This window comes from Engraulis encrasicolus, chromosome 3, assembly GCF_034702125.1.
Source record: "Engraulis encrasicolus isolate BLACKSEA-1 chromosome 3, IST_EnEncr_1.0, whole genome shotgun sequence".
NCBI lineage: Eukaryota > Metazoa > Chordata > Actinopteri > Clupeiformes > Engraulidae > Engraulis > Engraulis encrasicolus.
The window spans coordinates 55,128,131-55,130,630 of record NC_085859.1 but is presented as its reverse complement, the minus strand read 5'-3'; the positions used below and the strand labels follow the sequence as shown (position 1 = coordinate 55,130,630).

At 43.3% G+C, this 2,500-nt stretch overlaps 1 protein-coding gene across 1 annotated transcript in view; it reads left to right on the top strand.

The window, feature by feature from the left end:
- Window positions 1-2,500, top strand: part of LOC134446373 (fibrinogen C domain-containing protein 1-A-like) — a 101,718-nt gene that overhangs the window by 10,234 nt on the left and 88,984 nt on the right. The gene's annotated exons all lie outside the window — the stretch shown is intronic.

Genomic DNA, 2,500 nt, shown 5'->3' with positions numbered 1-2,500 from the left:
GGTGGGCTCAGTACCTCTGAATACTCCCTACAGCTTTGGGAGTCAGCAGGGGGTCATGGAGTCCAAGGTGTGTTAGTGGAGATCTTTTTGAACATGGAGGAGGCGGAGGTGAATATATGCTTTCATGGTGGAATGATTTGGTATTGATGGTGGAGAGCTGTACGGGTCTGCATGTCTTTGAGACTACGTGTGCGTGTGTGCGTGTGTGTGTCTGTGAGAGAGAGTGTGTGTGTGTGGGTGTTGTAAATGCTGTGCTGTGAGATAAGGCAGTTTAATCTCCACACTCAGTGTCCCACTTTGTCCAGCTGCTCTCTATAAGCCCTCATCAGATCTCCTCAGCTGGAGCGGCCAGACTAAGAATTTAAGAGGCCTGCCAGTCTGCACACACACACACACACACACACACACACACACACACACACACACACACACACACACACACACACACACACACACACACACACACACACACACACACACACACACCATAGCGCATGCGTCTTCTTTAGTTTTAATCACCGTTATGGCCCTGTCAACAGCTAACATCTGACCATGGAAAATGCACTCCGAGGTTGATGGATGGAAAAGCCTACATATTCTTGTGTGTGTGTGTAGGCCTATACTACTGTAAAGTATGTTCAACTTAAACGCAGCTTAAACTTAAACTCAGAGACCATTTAAACTGTTTTTTTCCCCTCCCTGAACAGGACAGAATCCAATGTATTTCTACTTCAATGTATTTCTACCTCAATGTATTTCTACATCAAAAGTTGACAAGTGTGGAATATGGAACCGGCAGACATCAGGTACTCTGTACTGTACACAGTCACCATGGTGACACAAGACAGATTGACAGATGTCACATAGTAATGTACACAGTAAACAGACCTCAGGGAGACACACTGCAGGTAGGGAGACCTCATGTAGACGTAAGGTAGGCACACATCAGCTGAAATATGTAAAACAAAGTGGCAGCCAAAATACATTGAAATATGGTAAATAAAAAAAATAAAAAAATAAATGGCCAGTCATCTGGGTTATGAAGAAAAAAGTCCCAAAGAAAGGACAGACCTCCAATCATTTCATCAATCATTTGACTACCTTCACTTCGCAATCAAAGGGTGCCTTCACTTTTACATCAAAGGGTGTCACAACTTGATGTGTCATTTCTTCCACTGAATACTACTGTCTGTATCCATTTATGATGTGAGTAGTAGTATCAAGTCCCATGGGACACACACAGGAGGCATGGAGACAGTCGTCATAGAAACCAACCAGACAGACGTAAGAAAGACCTTGTGTTACGGAGACAGATGATCAAGTGAAAATGTGTGGATTGTCTTTTGGCTCAGTTTCCCCATGATGTCCCACAGGGTAAAGGTTCCCTCAAAGAACATTTGAAATGGTGTCAGAGAGGAACCTGAGGGGAGAGACATGGCGTACTGAAAGACGTCTGTTTGTGTGAACATGAACAAAGTAGGAATTGCGAGAACACTGATATTTGTGTGTGTGTGTGTGTGTGTGTGTGTGTGTGTGTGTCGGTGTCGGTGTGTGTGTGTGTGTTGAAGCAAAGGAAAGGAAAAGAAAGAAGATGTACCTTTAAGCTCTCTACACACACACACACACACACACACACACACACACACACACACACACACACACACACACACACACACACACACACACACACACACACACACACACACACACACACACACACGTGCACACTCGTGCACAGCTGAGTATATTCCATTCGGGCTGTAATTTCAACCCATATTGAGTTTGAGTGCATCGAGTGTATTTTATGAATGAGGCTGTGCAGACCTGGCATATTGGCTTCCCTATGTCTAACAGCCTTCAGGGGATGAGCTGCAGCTACCTGTATGTCCTCTGCACCATGCTACTCTCCATGGCTGTGTGTGTGTGTGTGTGTGTGTGTGTGTGTGTGTGTGTGTGTGTGTGTGTGTGTGTGTGTGTGTGTGTGTGTGTGTGTGTGTGTGTTAAATTTAATAGAACAGGGGTACTCAATTAAAAGTCGCCGGAGGCCAGTTTTTCCAAATTCCTCCCAATAAAGGGCCAAATGTTGCTTATGACTTTGTTTATGCAGCCCTGACATGCATAATGAGAATGTATAAGTGAAGCAGCAATAATATGGACTCAGCAAAGAGGAGGACACCACAGGTTTTGTCAACAAGAAAATGGCACATTGTTGATTAAATGCAACAGCCAATAATTCCAGTTGCTCAAAACTTTGTTTGTTGTCTTACCTGAAAGAGGGGCTTAGCATTGAAAATGTACTATTTGGGGATAATTCTGAAAAATCTGAATCATCACTATTTGAGTATGGGGGTAATAGAATGTGATGTAATGTAATGTAATGTATTGTAATATATTCTAATGCAATGTAATGTAGTGTAATGTCTTTGTCTCTCCATCGATGGCAAGCTGCAGCAACCTATTTTGCACCATCCTGTTCTTTGTGTATAAGTGTGATATAATG